Here is an 18462-nt window from a genome sequence, read left to right as displayed (position 1 = left end):
TCAGACCAGCTCACCTCACCTCAGGGCTGAGCCGAAAAACAATACAACACTCTGGCATAGTGCATCCTTCTGTTTGTGTGTTTGTGCGTGTGTGTGTGTGAGAGAGAGAGAGGGGGGAGGGAGAGAGAGAGAGAGACAGATATACTATCGGTCTGAACACACACTGAACTCTAGTGTCAAGCATCAGTGGAGTAAAATGCGCTCAAAGCGCGCAGGTTGTCCACGGCTGAGACGCAGCCATGTTCTCCCAGCCTCCCGGCGCAGTAACCATGACAACAGCATGGCTGGGGGACACTGGGCTCTCACTGCGGCCGCCGCTTCTTCCTCTCCAAAATAGAGCCGGAGAGGCTTTTATTAACGGAGCCTCGTCCCCCATCTTAATCAGGCACTGCTTTCTTAACCGTTACCAAGAGAGAAAACGACCGACCTGACTGGAGAGCACACTGCATATTGATGCAGTGCATTGATACACGGGGGGGTATATATTAAAAAAAAACTGCCAGTACAAGCGAATAGGCTATAGCATAATATTGTGTAGGCTCAGTTAACGTTAATGCACGGGTTGAGGATTCATCCCAAAAAGAAAAACATCGCTCAATTGGTTTATCCTGAAATGCAATTCAATACCCCATGCACTATGATCATGATCGTTCGTCTTTTCTTTTTCTTTTTTCTCTCTCTCTTCTTTTTTTAACCCGAAGCATTTGTGAGAATAGCGAGGTACTCAAACGAGTATAAATCATTGTTGCTCACCGGCAAAATGCGACCAGATGAAACCTGTCTCTTTTTGCAGCGAGTATTCCGTCCTCACGCAATAAGATATAAGATAGATGATATCCCTTTCTCAGATCTCCGATCCAGAGCTGTCCCACTGTCTCCGTGTGAGAGACGCGCTAGTATAATACAGAGCGCTCACCCACGCGCACAGTTACAACACACAACACGCGCACGCGCTCGCGCTCAGACACTACACATGAGCAAGACTGCGATCGGCTGATTGGGATCTGTGTGTGTGTGTGTGTGTTGTGTGAGGGTGTGTGTCGCGGTCTTTCCATTGCGCTGCTTGAGAAGCTGAGAGGAGACTGATGTTTTTGGCCCTGTTGCTCTCCATCTCTTCCAGTATATTACAAGCCACAGTTCGTGGCTTCAATAGAATATTTATGCATTGTATCACTGTACTTCAGCATGTATTTCAGTCAAGTGGGCATCTCTAAAGTGAAAGAAGCACGTCAAATAACAAGACGTGGGTACATCAACCTGCACCATATGAACACCCCTCGGACTCACGATAGATGCCCGTTGACCAAAGTGTTCGCAAACTTTTTGTAGCCAGGAACCTTTAACTGTGAAATAAATTCTACGGAATTTGTGAAATAAATTATGTGAATATGTGAAATAAATTCCCTCGGTTTCATGAACATAATCCAACTATTCAAATATTAGGCTATTTACATTTCCTACAATAATCCACACACCTATCCATTTTCTGTACCACTTATCCTACACAGGGTTTTGGGGAAGCCTGGAACCTATCCCAGGGAACTCAGGGAACAAGACAGGGACACCAGCGGGGTGCCAACCCATTGCAGGGTACAATCACATGCACCACGGACAATTTGGAAATCAGCCTACAACACATGTCTTTGGACTTGGGGAGGAAACCGGAGTACCCGGAGGAAACTCCCAAAGCATGGGGAGAATGAACACTGGGCATGGGCATGATTCAAACCCCCAATCCCAGAGGTGGGAGGCAAATGTGCTAACCACTAAGCCACTGTGCCCCAATCCATCATCCAACTATTCAAATATTAGGTTTATTATTTTCCACAATAATATTTTTTCTATTTAGTGGAGCCATAAAGCTGTTTTATTGGAAATTTATTACTCCCAACCCGCATTTCTATTAAAACTGTTATCAGGTTCAAGCTGATATTAACTTCTTTTTGAGTTATTAATGTTTGGATTAAACCCAATTCAACTGAGCAGTCAAATCAACTAATAACTATAATAACCCAATAGAAAATATAATAAATTGATCAAACTGTAACAAAAAATGCATTTTATTTCTATGGCTCACAGACCCGTGGGCTTCTCCATACCCTAATTTGAGAACCACAACCTAAAATATCCATGAATGGGCTAGCCTGCCCTGAATTAAGTTGGCCAATCCAATGGTATGCCAGTTATATTTTTACTATCACTAACATAACACTGGAGGTGAAAAGCAACTCAGTACAAATACATTGTTAATGTACTTACAAATAAGTCTGTATTTAAAGTATTTGTACTCCGCTTGAGTTTTTCTTTGATCTAATGATTTTGACTTTTTACTTACTCTTCTAAAGACAAAAATATCTACTTTCCACTAAAAGATTCATCACTACATTTCTCTACAATCATTTATTTGTCACGTCATATGGTGACGTTTTAGCATCAGAGAGTTTCAAATTCCTAACAAATCTAAACTGTAACACTGCACACTTTGCATTTATTGAGGTAGTTTATGTTGACAGCCAGCTATTAGCATTCAGTTAGCCCTGTGAGGTCCACTGTTGTAATATTACACCATAAATTTTAGCTCTACTAAAATAAATTTGCACATGTTTGTTTTTTTCTCTAAAACCACATTTGCACAATTAATAAGTCCTATTGTTCAGCCTTGCAATGCTATTGGATAGTAGATTTTGTAAATAGGCCTGGTCACCTGGCCATGAACTCACACATCCTGCGAACTTTCCTCGAAGCACATCATTTTTTTTTTTTTTTACTGGACTGGATAAATCAACATTCAAGTAAGTAAAATGTCTAAAATATTTTTTTTTCTGTGAGTAGTAATATGTCTAGATCATGCAGATATTAAGGTACGTTGAATGCTTTGATCATATTAGATTTTCAGCTTGTTATGTTAATATTGTAATTTTACAACACTGGGTGAAAGAGGTAGCGAAATTTGCCTGTACACCTTGCACATTACATGAAGGAATTGTACTTCTCACCTGTTCCATGTGGAAAAAAATACTAATAGAAACATACTGTTTTTGATCATTCACAAGTTTAAAATGTCTTCTTTGTTACCATTATAAGTTTCAATCAAAATTCATTGCTTATTAAATGACAAGTTCAAGTTGAATTAAGGAATAAATTATTTTAAGAATTTGAAAGTATTAGTATTGTAGCAGTATTTGAAACTATCTATATCTTATCATTTATAAAATACATAACTGGTCCTGTTTTCTTTTCTGGGCTTTGCTTGTTTACCCAAATATCTGCTTGCTGCATTAGGGACAGGTGATAATGTTCTGGAATGTGGGGGGTATAAGTGCTATTAGCATGATAAATACAATAAGCTAGTCAGACTGTATTGTGTGTATACTGTGAAATGGGTGAATTCTTTAAAAACGTGCAAATATGATTGGGATTGATTTGCGTTGAGATTATTTAGCCTGGAAAATAATCAGTGTTTTTTTCCATTTCAGAATCCCACCAGCCAGGAAAGACTGTGTGTATGATGTCATTGATGCCGAGACTATCATAATTGAACACGGCTATGAACAGAGCTAAACATAGTAAATGCCAAAGTTCATTTAGTTCATCAGGTTTTCTAAATACAATCTGAACATATTTTTATAAGAAATTATTTTTCATAAATGTGCTTCAACTCTACATTGCCCCAAAGCCTGAGAAATAACTTAGTATATCAGTTAGGACTAAAGCCTTATGTTCCTAATAATGATGCCTCAGGGACCTGAGGTTGAAATGATAAGTAGCAATGGCCATATTGTTGTGTGAAATAGACAGGGAGAGTAAAGTGCGAGCAGTTCAGAGGCCAACAACTAAAAAAAAAGACAGCAAGGCCAGAGCAGACCCCCATATGCTGAGTGCAACCATGTCAATCGTAATCACTTATTCATTAAGCATCCCTTTTCTCACTATCTGCATATCCCATCCCATGAGAGAAAGATTGGGGGGTAGGGATAGCTGAGGAAAACCTTGGTTTACTGGTTGATGGACATTGGATATTGGGTGTGTTGGAGAGAGGAAGAACACAGGAATAGATTATAAGAGGGGGAGGGTGGAAATGAGAAGTGTGATTGGGGGTAGCCTGCTTTCTGATAGGATGGATGGTATCAGAGAAGAGAAAATATAATGATATAAAATAAATGCTAGCATGTGTAAGTGAAAAATCAGCAGGACAGAGAGTTTTAAGAAGTGAAAATATAGAATCATGATTAGAACTTGTATATGGTTGGCTTAATGGATCAATTGATTCACCGATGCAAGGATGATGAAAGAAAGCTTAAAAAACCTCAGTGGTGTATTGGAAAAGGGATGGATGGATGCAAGTGTGAGTGATGAATGGACACAGGGTGGATTAATATAAACAACGGATAGATGGATGGGTGTGTTGAAGAGACAGAGACAGATAACTGAGATAGAGATGGTGGTGGTGGTGGGAGGGTTAAGTAAGCAGCTCTTTGGAGGGCTTGAGGGCAGGATGGAGGCCTGAGAGTATGAAAACACAAATGGAACAACACAAATGGTACATGATTGTTCATGTGCATTCATTCACTCTAAGAGAAAATGAATGATGGCATCTAAGATAATAACTCTATGAGTGTCCTAAATCTACCATTTCATATTTACCATTTGTCGAATATTTAAAACAGCTGCCGTTAGATACAATGGTATTAAAAAAATACTCCAACTTGTTTCAACCTCATCGCTATCTACCCCATATAATGTAATGTGATTACAACAAACAAGAATATCATCATGTTTCTCTGAACTGAGAAATGCACAGAAAACCCAATTGCCCAATTAATACATTTATAGTAGATGCCTAAGGGCAGTTTTTGGATGAATGCACTACACAAATGACGATACTGTATAATACAAACTCAAAGCAATAATCATTGGACAATTAAGGTTGGGAGACAAACATGAGGGAGAGTCTTATTAAAGCAGTTCTTAAGTAGTTGTATCCCTTTTTTCAACACAAGAGCATCACTTAAGAGATACTTACACTTTCCTGAATGTTTTGTCATATCTCTATACCACCATGAGGCAAATCTCTGTTTTCTTTGACCTACCAAAACTCTCCCCTTTGTATAAGTAGTTTGAATATAGACGAGTAAAAATTTAATCTTAATTTTTCCTGCGATGAACTGGCATCCCAATCAGTGTGTATTCCCAGAGTCCTAGGGTTCACAAGGTTCACCACAGCCCCGAAAAGGATAAAGCAGTTACTGAGGATGGATGGGCAAATATACCTTAATTTACAAATAACTTTGGCTGAAGAATTCATGAGCACATTCTTCCAAAAAACAAAACAAAAATAAAACAATAATATTTGACTCTTGACTCTTGTGTCAACAAAAATCCATCCATCCATTTTCTGCACCACTTATTCTTACTGGGGAACTCAGGGGGCATGGGGCACAAGGCAGGCGACACCCAGGACAGGGTGCCAATCCATTGCAAGGCACGATCACATTCATATACTACAGACACTTTTTTGGACATTCCAATCAGCCTAGAAAGTATATCTTTGGAGTGGGGGAGTAAACCAGAGAACCTGGAGGAAACCCCTGAAGCAGGGAGAGAACATGCAAACTCCACATACGCGGGGCAGTGGCAGGAATTGAACCCTCAACCCTGGAGATGTGAGGTAAGCATGCTAACCACTAAGCCACCATGCCAACCACTGCCCAATGATATCCATTATTGAGTCAGAGGTTTTCATTTTTGAGTGCAGGGAAATGTGTCAAAATTCTCATTCTTGGTAGCCACACATGAACTGCGGATGTAGTAGGTAGGGATTAGGTTAAAAACAATGAAATATTCCTTTAATTAGGAATCAAACATCTAAAAATGATAACTTTGTTATCCCGATACCTCTTATGCCTATAGGTGGGTCTCTCTATCTTTTTGTCAATTGAATGAAGGCTTAATGAATCACACTCAGAACTGCAAACTTATATTAGTAAGAGATGGAAAATGGTCAGAGGGCTGATTATCAGCTTTTACCTAACATAGAATGGCTGTGGGTGAGACATTTGGAAGTGTCCTGCTTAGAAAACGTGTAGAATCCCAGAATGAGCGGAGTCCGTGTGATGGAATTGGTTCTGAGTGGGACAACTCCAGCAACAGGAATGGAGAGAGCAGTGCAGTTGCTCCGTTATGTCCTCAGGCCAATTTGGCATTAGAGAAATAAAAGAAGGGAGGGTAGCACATTGCTGTAGACGAGCAGGATTTGGGGAACAGGGGAGCTCTGGGGTGTATCGTATCGGATGGACGGATGAGGTGGCTGGTTGGTATTCATGTTTACATGGGGAGGAGAGACATGACAGGGTGCTGGATGGTGGGGGGAAGGGAGACACTGAACAGTCTTCACTCACAGCTCAGAAACCTGTCACACACACTAACCTTTTATTGTCTACTGACAGGAGGATAATGCCTTCAGCAAATGTCAGTGTGTGTGTATTCATTTTATATGTTAAGGTACTTAGCCTACTTTATTGTACATGGCAGACAATAACATGCCAAACTGAAGATTATCCCTCGGTTTAGATTTTAAACTGTGTCTATATGTTGAAATACAAAAGATCTTAAAGTCAAAGCAAATCTAATCAGACTTACAGAAATTAAAACCCTTTAAAACCCTAGTTTAAATATTTAGAATTTAGTAGTATTTTATTTATGATGAGCAATGATAGCAATGCCACAATTAAAGGTCAGACACCTGCAATAGAGGAAAGAAACCAGACAAAGGCTCCTTATCATTCATAGACTGCTTATAGGCTGCTCACATCACCACACATAACCTAGTCAAGGCTAATGTAATTTGTATTTATTTTTTATTTGCATCTTATATTTTTGTGCAGCATCTGTTTCTGTGTGTGTGCATGAACCAGTGACTAAATGTGTGTGCTCACAGTCAATGTATGCATGACCATGTTTGTGTGCACTACATACATGTGTGAAGCATGTGTGTCTGTGTGCTCATGTTGGAGTCACCCAGACTGCTGACTTAGCTGGAATAAGAAAAGCAAAATTCTAGAAATGCTAATTGCTCTGGTTCACCCTCTTACCTTTGTGTCTACTTAAACATCCCCTGCCTTTGAAAAAGCATAAAAGAGCATGTATTTAGCTATGAAGCTCCAAGTGTATATACATACTATTTAGACAGATAAACAGGTATAAATAAAAAGAGTGAGAAAAAGCAATTGTGAGAGAAAGAGTGGGAGGCAGGGAGAGATGTGAAGACAGCCAGACAGCCTGAAGGACATTACTAGTGCGTTCAGTTTCCAAGCTGTGACATATACGCAAATTCCGTCAGCAAGCTGACATCCTCTTGCCTAATATTTGACACATAATGATAAAGATGTCACATGCCACCTGAGATGGTGAAATAGAGAAGCAAAAACAGAAATCCTCAGCTGAGCAGAACAGGAACAACAATATCCAGCAGAGTCCCAGCACTGGGAGAGACAGCACAGAGTCTGTGCGTGTCCAATAATTAGCCAGTCAGCAATAGTTATTATCAAGAATAAGAATAAGCATGTCTGACACATAGACCTATCTATGTAATTAAATCCTGCCAGATGAGAGAGAGAGAGAGAGAGAGAGAGAGAGAGAGAGAGAGAGGGTGAGAATCACAAGTTCTTATATCATTTAACAGACTTATTATCACCTCTTCTTGCCACCTTCTTCTGCTGACTTATTGTTCTGATAGGTGAGTTATTACACTGTACACTGTGACATGCAGGTAAACCTGTGTGTGTGTGTGTGTGTGTGTGTGTGTGTGTGTGTGTGTGTGTGTGTGTGTGTGTGTGTGTGTGTGTGTGTGTGTGTGTATGGTTGCAGTCCATGGGGTTCCCTTTTGTAGAGCATTTATTCTCCTGTTCTTCTTAAAATATGTGCTCTATCCAATTTTTTAAATTTATTTAAATAATGCTTATTATGGGCACGGTAGCTTAGTGGTTAGCATGTTTGCCTCGCATCTCCAGAGTTGGGGGTTTGAATCCCTCTTCCACCTGCAAGCTCCATCTTGTACATGGAGCTTACATGTTATCCCTATGCTTTGGGGGTTTCCTCCGGGTATGCCAGTTTCCTCCCTAAGTCCAAAGACATGCATTGTAAACTGATTTGCATCTCTAAATTGTCCATAGTGTGGGAATGTATGTGTGATGTGGCCTGCGATGGGCTGACACCCTGCCCAGGTTATCCCCTGCCTCATGCCATGAGTACCCTGGGATAGTCTCCATGCTCCTTGCAACCCTGTGTAGGATAAGCAGTATGGAAAATGGATGGATGGATTGATGGATTCCACACTAAATCATGGTTTGTATTTTAATCCCAGAAAAATTAGCATCACATAATTAAAGAACAAGGCCTTAAAATAGTTACATGGTTAACACAGTAGGATTGAATTGAGCACAGCCTGGACCAAATTATCAAAATGTGTTTCAAATGCCCATACCCATGTTGAATCATCCAGTTTCTATCCTGATGGGAGTTGTCTTTTAGAATAACCCCGCCTCCATCCACAAGGCACGAGGGCTCATTGTATAATTTGATGACGATGAAAATAATGCCTCATATGCTATCTTCTTTCCAGTCACCAGATCTCAAATCTAGCTGAACAATGATGGGAGATTTTGGAGCAACATTTTGGACCGTGCTCTCTACCACCATCCTCAAAACACCAATTGAGGGAATATCTTTTGGAAGAATAGTTTTCAACTCTGCAGTACAGTTTGAGAGACTGTAGAATCAGTGCATAGGTGCATTAAAAGCTGTGGCCCATGGTGACCCGACACCTCACTAAAACACTTTTGCCATTAATTTGTCACTGTGTGTAGGTTGGATAGAAGATACTAAAAAGAAGACATTGAAGTAGACACACTGAAGCTCAGGAGACTGAAGGAAATTGGAGGAGAGTGAAAGAAGGTGTGAGAGAAAAAGCACTAAACACAGACAGAGACGGAGAGAGATTAACTGGTGAATGTTGACCTTGCCAGCTGGTAGCTGAAAAAGCTGTGTGCGCACACACACACACACACACACACACGCATATCTGGACGTAGCCCCACTGGAGTTTACAGGCTGTCAGGTTGGCACAGGAGCCACAGAGGGGGAGGGGGGTGTGGAGACCTCATTAACCAGCTATGACACGCAAAATTGCAAATCTCTCTATCCTACCAAAGCACCATATCATATCAGTCTGAACTGTACAGCTGGGGAAAAGCTCCTTGCTCCAGCATGCTCTATTACAGCAAGACTAAACAACTGTCAGTTTAGGCATTTAAGCGTATACCACCCTTGGAACCAAAATGTTCTTGGAAAGGACCAAGAGAACGTCATACAACCTTCCTTTACTAAAAACTCAGTTCTACTTGAGAATTAAAGGTATAGTCAGTGATTGTGATTGAAATCAATTGTACTTAGTTTGTTGTATTTCTTATACTCAAAATATTCAAATATAGCTCCTTCATTCAGTATTTCCACTAAAGTCACACCCAAAAACACATTCAAGCACTTCCTATGCCAGAACACCTGAATGCTAATACAATAGGCTTTTTTAATCAACAAGCAATATGACATGAACCACCTCCCAGAAAATTATTCTGTTTGCACCCACACCCCCAAAAATGGGCTATGGCTGTGAGTAGATAGTGATTGCATTTAAGTGTGCCACTACTGCAATGCACTGATGAACTGAATGCTGACACATACTCTTCTCCATACTGGCAGTCAAGAATGAAAGGGAGTAGATCTTTAAGCCCTATAATCTTTAATTGCCCATCCATCCATCCATCTATTTTCCATACAGATTATCCTACACAGGGTCACAGGGGGAGCTTGGGGCACTCAGGGAACTTGGGGAACAAGGTGTGGGACACCCTGGAAGGGGTGCCAGCCCATCACACAATCACACTCACACACCCATTCACACACTATGGACAATTTGGAATCACCAATCAACATACAACACATGTCATTGGACTGAGGAGGAAGCCAGAGGAACCCGGAGGAAGCCCCTGAAGCAGAGGGAGAACATGCGAACTCCACACACACTGTGATTCAAACCCCCAACCCCGGAGGTGAGAGGCAAACGTGCTAACTATTAATACACCATGCCCCACTGCCCCCTGGAAGAATTGTGTTAAACAATATATACATATTCTGACACATGATAATTCTTAAATCTGGTCAGAATTCCATATATGCAGCTTCTAGGTTAATTGCTCAAACATGTCAATGGGACTTGTCATGTAAATACGTTTGTTTATACTGACCCTGCTTAGTGAGGATAGTTTAATGTGTATGTATAATGATGAGATATGGTATTGTAAATAAGCAATGTCAGTGGCATAGAAGCCCAACATTACAGTTGGAAGTGGTAGCTCAGTGGTTAAGATGCTGGACTATTGCTTGGAAGGTCAGGAGTTCAAGCACCATCAAGCTGCCACTGTTGGGCCCTTGAGCAATGCCCTCAACTGCTCAATTGTATACATGTAAGTCACTCTGGATAAAGATGTCTGCCACCACTCAGTATTATTGGGATGTCACTAATATTTGCAGGAAATATTATACAGACTAGTCTATAGAACTCCCAGGTATTTAAGTCTGGAGGAAAACCAGACATAAAACAGTATTTGCCTTCATAAATGCCCATTCACAATGGTCCGTTTTGCGTTTTTGTTGTCTTCACACCCAGGCATTAAATGCAGGCAACGCGCTGAATGAAAGTGCAGATTCACTCCCTGACAGTAGATGACGCTTATTGAAAAGCAGAAATAGCCCGGTACACAAGGTGGGGCTGCACAACTTTCCATTTCTGACACCTGCTCATCACTGAGAAGAAGAAAAGAGCCAGTATTTACGTTTGAAAAAAAGCCATTCACACACTTTTTGTGAACTAGCTAACTGAGAATGGATGTTATGTATGGTAATGTAAGGTATTTGGTGATTTGGTCACTGCAACAAATACTTCTTTAAAGCTAAATCCTTAAAGTTCTAATTGTAAACAATATACTTTTTAAAAATAAGTAAATGAAAAATAATGTAAATAAAATAAATTCTTTATTCTAATATGTTTGATTTTGATTTTTTTTTATTTCCATGCGCTATAAGCCATAATCATCAAGATTAAAACAAAAAAGGCTTGAAATAGTTCACTTTATGTGTAATGAATCAAGAATATATGAAAGTTCCACTTTTTGAATTAAATTACAGGAAAAAATAACCTTTTCCCACAAGATTCTAATTATTATAATTATTATACAATTATATAATAATAATAAAAATTGATTCACGTTTCTCTACAAGCAGCAAATTGTGTAACCTTTTGTTATACAGTCCAGGGGAACCATTTAGCGAGAAAGAGTGTTGCAGTTCATCTCTTTGACTGCAGATACGTGCGGGTTCAGGTTTGCCTGAACTTTAAAAAAGAAAGAAAAGGTGAAGAAAATAGAGACAATACATTAAATAACCTCCAGAGGGCAGTAGAGACAAGCTAGATCAGCAAAAAGCAAGAGCAATAATACAAACATTGAACAACAAATACTTTGCCACTACTCTGTTAGAAACCCAGCGGATCAGTCTTAGTCATAGAAATATTCATTGCAAAAGTCTTCTTTATTTGATGAGATTTGCTCCATTTACATTGATATATTGTTTGTAGGAAATGCTAATCTTGCACTTCCTTTACAGGAAAAAAACTCCCACTTTGTAATTTTATAAGTTGTGAAGGTAATTGCTGCAGGAAGAGTGTGAAGGATATTTCTGTAGGAATACAATACAACTGGATTTTCAGTTTTTATTTTCCTGTGGGGTATTCTGAAGAAATCCTACAGGACAAACATGAAGGAAGTCCACACAAGAATGATCTTTTCCTTGAGGAATTTACTCCACATCCTTAAATCCCACATGTGAATGACTACTGAAAATCCATGTATAAATTTTACATTCTGACAAATTTAGTGTTGGAGTTATTTACAACACAATGATCAAAACATCATTTACTAGATTAGTTAAATTATTCAAGCATGTTTCAATGCTCATTTAAAAATAATACATTGACATGTTACAGGAGTATTTTAATGTCAAGGATGTACCTAATAAAGTGTAGATTTTCTGAAAATCTGCTGTAATCATTTTGAAGCAAATTTTCTATGGCTCACATATCCCCAAACAGTAGAGATCCACTTCCAATAACATGGTTAAGATGGTTTCCTTTCTCTTCATATGCCTTGTTGACTTCTCTCCAAACATAACATTTATGGTTGCAACCATAAAGTTAAATTTTTTGTCCCATCACTTCAAATTGCTTTATTTATTGAGAAGTCTTGAGTTTTCTCTAGATGCTCTTTGTTGTTTTGTGGTGTAGGCACAAAAACATCTGGGTTATTCATGTAACCCTGTTCCTTGAGAAGGAGTGAGATGTTGCATTAGCTCAACGCTGTGTGAAGCGCCCTTGCGTTTGATCGGCGTCAGAAGCTTGTGCAACATCATGCCTATTTATATGCCTGCCGTGATCAGGTGACGTGGCAATTAAGCACGCCGCGTGATATATATATACAGAACCTGTGAACTGCGCCGTCAGTCTCTATTATTTAAAGCAAAGACGCAATTCACAGGCGAAGCTACGCAATGTCTCGTTCCCTTCTCAGGGAACAGGGTTACATGCATAACCCAGATGTTCCCTTTCAAAGGGAACTCCACGTTGAGTTAGCTCAATGCTGTGGGAACAAGAATACCCACTACGTCATACCGAGGGTATGGTCTGTACAAAAAGATCCAAGCCAGAGAGTCACTGCAAGACACTCGAGCCCGGGGCGGAATGTATATCCAGGCTGTAATATTGAATGAATGTGTGCGACCACCCCACAGCAGCACACACATCCTGTAAGGCTACCCCTTTGGACAAAGCCTTCATGGAGGCAACCCACATAGAGAAATGAGTCCTTATGCCCAGAGGCATAGAAAGACCACAAGCCTCATAAGCGATAGAGATTGCTTCCACTATCCAAGTAGAGATGTGCTGCTTCGACACAGCATCACCTCTACCGTCACCGCCAAAGCAGACCAGCAGCTGCTCCGACTTATAATCCAGCCTAGGATACAGGAAGGCCTTGGCTTAACCAGGGGTAAAGTCAAGGCAGGAAGGGGCAACAGAGAGAGCTTGTAGATCTCCTCCTCGCTTGAGAGATGTCAAGAAGAGCTACCTTTAGAATCAGAAGCTTCTGAGAGGCTGACTCTAAGGGCTCAAATGGGGCACCTGACAGACCTTCCAGGACCACAGAAAGGTCCCAGGAAGTCATGCATGGTCTGCAGATGGGCCCCAGCCGCCTGACATCACACATAAACGTAGAAGTTAGAGGATGTTGCCTCACAGAGGCTCCATCAGTAGGGGCGTGGCTGGTCAAAATGGTGGCCACATAGACCCTGATTGTAGAAGGAGCCAACATTCCTGAGAAACGTCCTTGCAAGAACTCCAGGACTGTAACTATTGCACAGTTCACTGGGTCTAGCTGACGTTCCTCACACCACGAGACAAAACGTTGCCACTTGAGCACATACAATTTCCTCATGGATGGTGCTCTATCATTCAACATGGTCTCTACAACCTCAGTTGTGAGACCAGAATCTATGAGCTGGTGCCCCTCAGGGGCTAGACCTACAGTTTCCATAGTTCCGGCCGAGGGTGATAAATCAGCCCTCTGGCTTGAGACAGTAGATCCCTGCAGATGGGAATCTCCCAAGGAGTGCCATCTAGCAGGGATATTCTCTCCGAGAACCATATTTGAGCTGGCCAATAAGGTGCTACTAGCAGCAGACGTAAACGGTCTTAGCGAACTCTCCCTAGAACTTGTGGGAGCAGAGCGATCGGGGAAAAGCATATAGTTGTGACCTCGGCCACATGTGCACCATGACATCCAGCCCTAATGGTGCGGGAGGAGTAAGGGCGAACCACAGTGAGCAGTGTGTTGTCTCCTTGGAGGCGAACACATCCATTTCTGCTTGGCCGAACCTCTGCCATATGGACTCCACCACTTGAGGATGGAGTCTCCAACCCCCAGGCCTCAGCCCCTGCCTTGACAGGATGTCTGCCCCCACATTCCAGCTGCCCGGAATGTACATCACACTCACTGACAAGAACCTTCCCTCTGCCCAGAGAAGAATTAGTTGCAAATGCCTGAACAGGGAGCATGAACATAACCTGCCCTGCTGGTTGATACATGAGACCACCATTGTGTTGTCTGTCACAACTAGCACATGGTGACCTCTTAATTGAGGAAGGAAGAACTTCAGTGCTAGAAATACTTCATGCATCTCTAGGTAATTTATATGCCACTCCAGAGAAGGGCTGCTCCAAAGACCGCAAACTGGACAGCAATCTAAGAATGTGCCCCAGCCCATGAGGGAGGCATCTGTCATTACCATCTTGCGATAAAGAGATGCCCCTGAAGTGTGACCCAAGGCTAGAAACCAGGGACAACTTCTCAGAACAATTTCTCAGAACACGTAGGCATCACCACGTGACACTGATTACTCTCAGAGGTTTCATCCTTGGATGAAACCCCTGACTTTTCAGCCACCAATGAAACGGTCTCCTGTGCAATAGGCCCAACGGTATGACGCTGGCTGCTGCTGCCATAAGGCCCAACAGTCTCTCTTAGAGACTGGAGGGGATTCCCAGATCCAGCTTTATCTTGCTCAATGTTGATAGGATTGACTTTACATGTGTTTGGGATAGAAATGCCCTCATCATAGTAGAATCCCATATAACCCCTAGAAAAGTTGTCCTCTGCACTGGAGAATGCATACTTTTCTTGAGTTTCAACCTGAGCCCCAAGCTCCTCATGTGGGCGAGAACAACATCTCGATGTTGAAGCACCAGTTCCCTGGACCATGCTAGAATTAACCAGTCATCCAGGTAGTTTAGTACACGAATGCCCTGGAGTCGCAAGGGAGCCAGAGCAGCATCCATGCACTTTGTGAAGGTGCGAGGGGATAAAGCTAGCCCAAAGGGAAGAACCCGATATTTGTATGCGTTGACTCCAAACGCAAATCTCAGGAACTTCCTGTGACTGGCGATATTCCTATGTGGAAATATTTCTCTTTTAGATCTATCATCACAAACCAGTCCTCAAACAAGTTTTAGCGTCAGCATCTTTGAACCTGTATGTCTGTAGAGTACGGTTCAGATGACGCAGATCTAAAATTGGCTGCATACTCCAATATTTACTAGTTTCCACGCTGCCAGATAGTCTTTTAGCGATGTTAACTTTTTCACATTCTGTTGGAGGGAAAGTATCAGATTTTTGTTGCCCTGTGACAGCTCGCTGACCAGAGAAGACTGAAAACTTGGGACGGCCTTGGCTAGGGGAGGCCCTACAATAGCACTGGGGGCTATCTGCCATAACAACCTCACATCCCCTGATATGCCCCTCCATGGCCCATAAGGACTGCTCCTTCCTTACCTGCTTGGCCTTTATGATCATTCTCAGATCAGGCCTATTAGCAGGCTGCGACTATGGCCGCCCGGTCCCCCTGGCTCTCCGCCTGGGGAGGCAGGCCGCCACACTTGCTTCTGTGCCTCCCTCGCACTAGTGAGGGCTCTTATCTTTGTCCCCCATCCTTGAGAGGTTGAGCCATAGGTGCCTCTCCACCACAACCAAGCTACCCATTGAACAGCCGATATGACGGGCCATTTGCTTGGTCACCTGGAGAGACAAATCTGTGGAGCATCGCCGATCTGGCACTGCCTCGGGCCCAATTCCCTCCCCAGTGTCGAGCTCACTCAGCAGGTCTGCTTGATAGGCCTGCAACACTGCTATTGTATGCAGTGACCCACAAGCAAGACCTGCTGCCGCATAGGCTTTGCCCACCAACACCGAGGTGGACTTACATGACTTGGAAGGCAAAGCTGGCCCCCCTAAATTACCTGCCGTCAATGGAGAGAGGTGGCTCGCAAGCGCCTTCTTCACCTTCGGCATAGCTAAATAGCCGTGCTGTTCACTGCCTACGACGGCCGAATAATCAGACGTCAGGGTTATAAACATCGTTAGTGTATGGTTTTCCGCAGAAGCGTGATTTATTTTCACTGAGGAGGAAGCGCTCATCCAGCCTGCTAGGAGCCACTTCCTCTTCCCTGGGCCAGTCTAGACTTAGTTTATCAACTGCCCTAGTAATCACTTCAAGCAGCTCTTCATGTGCTTGATAGCTTCTCTTTGTTTTTGGTGCAATGGCTCCCCCTACTGGCTCCTTGGAGTCAGAGAAGGTGTTTTGGCTTTCCATAGCGGAAGGAGGAATCACGACGCGAGCTCCAAAGTCCGGCGGAGAGCCGGACTCGGAAGACAGAGCAAGAGATAGAGCAGCGCTAGTCTCAGGCTCCTCTTCCAGATCCATATGAGATCCCCAGGACCTGAGCCAGCTGGCTACCTTGGCAGCTCCGCGAGGCTCTGAAACCCATCTGCCTTCGGCCGAGAAGAGAGCGAGTTGAGAGCGGAGCTGCCTAATTGTAAGGTGTTCACAATACTCACAGTACCCCCCGTGATGAAACGGGAGCAAGGCGTAACACACTTGCTGAATTTTCTCTCATTCTTTTTTCTTCACTTTTTTTTAAAGGGACAGAAAAGTAAAGAGATTTTTCTTTCTTTTTTTTCACGACAGGGCTATAAATAGGCATGATGTTACACAAGCTTCAGATGCCAGTCATGTGCGAGGGAGCTTCCCACAGCATTGAGCTAACACAACATGGAGTTCCCTTTGAAAGGGTATTGTGTTTATCGGCAACTCCGCGGTGCAGCCCATTTTGTTTAAGTACATTATGAAATCACCATGTCACTTGTTTCAGATAAGCCAATATTTGTGTAGAAGATGCTTGTGGGTTTTTTGTTTGCATCTTGGACATTTTTTTTCCTGATGGTTATCTCAGAAATTTTTTGGATCTCCTGATTGTTGCTTGTATTCAAAGCATGCACTTCTACTCCTTTATCAGAGTTTGAATTGTGCAGATTAACATTTTTTAAATGTTTGGTTGTCTTTGTATAACCTTTTCCTAATGCATACTGTTGAATTATTTTTTCTTGTATATTTTCTAAAAATGGTAAGCATCTTACACATTCTGCCTGGGGTATGTAAACTTAAGGGCAGAACTATATATGATGGTGGATGTAGTGAAAATTGATAGTAGTACAAATAGTACACAAAGTTTGCAGGGAAACAGGATTTTCCAGGTGAATTTCCTTCATCCACTGTGCAAGCAAAGATATACACAAAGATTCTGGAGAAACAGGATGTCCTACAGGAGTCATCATATCCTGTAATAATATTTAAATACTGCAAGAGTAATCATATTGTGCAATATCAATATACTGCATATTTACGACTTGTAGCACTCCTGAATGGATATTTATAATTGTGCAGGTTTTTAAGAACGTCAGAATCTTGCAGGTAACCCCATTGTACCCAGTGGAATTTCATAATAGCAGCACAGTTCACAATCTCTTCACAAAGGCTTAAATTCCTGCAGGACCTTTTTGTAAGGGTCTCTCTGCAGTCGATACAACGACACAATTTCAGGCGCCTATTAATCGCCACCGTGCAATAGTTGCCAATCAAACTCACTTCCCACGTGCATTCAGTATTCTGTGTCTCCTCAGTTTTAAAATGTGAAATACCTAATTTGAACACTGAGTGTCGCTATTCATAAAACAAAATGTGTCCAGGGAGCGCTCTCTCTCTCTCTGTCTCTCTCTCTCTCTCTCTCTCGCGGTCTCTCTCTCTCTCTCTCTCTCTCTCTCTCTCTCTCTCTCTCTCTCTCTCTTTCTCTCTCTCTCTTTCTCTCTCTCTCTCTTATACACACACACACACACACACACACACACACACACACACACACACACACAGGAGAGACTGTTAATTAGATGATTCAGCTGGGAAAACAAAGAATTTCAGAACAGGGCCAGGGTTGGGAAGTGAAGAATAAAGAATTTATAATACAGAAATGTCGATCTTCTGAAAAGTATGTTCATTTATGCACTCTTTGTCGGGGCTCATTTTGCACGAATTACTGCATCAGTTCGGCGTGGCATGGAGGCAATCAGCCTGTGGCACTGCTGAGGTGTTCTGGAAGCCAAGGTTGCTTTGATAGCGGCCTTCAGCTCGTCTGTATTGTTGGGTCTGGTGTCTCTCATAGATTCTCTCTGGGGTTCAGGTCAGGTGAGTTGGCTGGCCAATCAAGCACAGTAATACCATGGTCAGCAAACCAGTTACTAGTAGTTTTGGCACTGTGGGCAGGTGCCAAGTCCTGCTGGAAAAGGAAATCAGCATCTCCATAAAGCTTGTCAGCAGATGGAAGCATGAAGTGCTCTAAGATCTCCTGGTAGACGCTGCATTGACTCTCGACTTGAGAAAACACAGTGGACCAACACCAGCAGACGACATGGC

This window comes from Ictalurus furcatus, chromosome 8 (genome assembly GCF_023375685.1).
Source record: "Ictalurus furcatus strain D&B chromosome 8, Billie_1.0, whole genome shotgun sequence".
Taxonomy (NCBI): Eukaryota; Metazoa; Chordata; class Actinopteri; order Siluriformes; family Ictaluridae; genus Ictalurus; species Ictalurus furcatus.
The sequence above is the reverse complement of the archived record's forward strand: the minus strand, read 5'-3'. Positions refer to the sequence as shown.